The sequence below is a fragment of the Mycetomoellerius zeteki genome, unplaced genomic scaffold (assembly GCF_001594055.1).
Source record: "Mycetomoellerius zeteki isolate Tzet28-1 unplaced genomic scaffold, Tzet1.0 scaffold332, whole genome shotgun sequence".
NCBI lineage: Eukaryota > Metazoa > Arthropoda > Insecta > Hymenoptera > Formicidae > Mycetomoellerius > Mycetomoellerius zeteki.
Window position 1 is genome coordinate 922,786 of NW_017257319.1, and position 427 is coordinate 923,212.

The window sequence follows — 427 nt, forward strand, 5'->3', positions numbered from 1 at the left end:
CGGCAAACGAAATTTGAATATTGAGATGATGCAACATACGAAGCGAGACGCACACGTCCGTCCCGTTCGAGCGGTCTCTAAAGTAACGACTTCATTTCCCTAAAATGGCTCTAAAATTAATCAAAGATGTGCATATGTTAATAACCAATGATAATGGAACACCATTACAAGAAAATAATTCATTGTGGGTGATGGACACGAGAGATAAGTAGAAAATGTGATTCGAAAGCTTGTATCAAGGTTAGATGTATGCATGTACACGCACCGGCAGGAATGGTGTCCCTCGGCGTTCGGCGCGCGACGCTACACAGTTAAAAAGACTGTTCTCATACCCCACTGTCTTCATGGGTTAGAAATATTCCAAGCGGACACTGTCTCAGCTGTAACTTCTAGACGGTTAGGTCCCAAGCGGGTAGGTTTTTTTTTT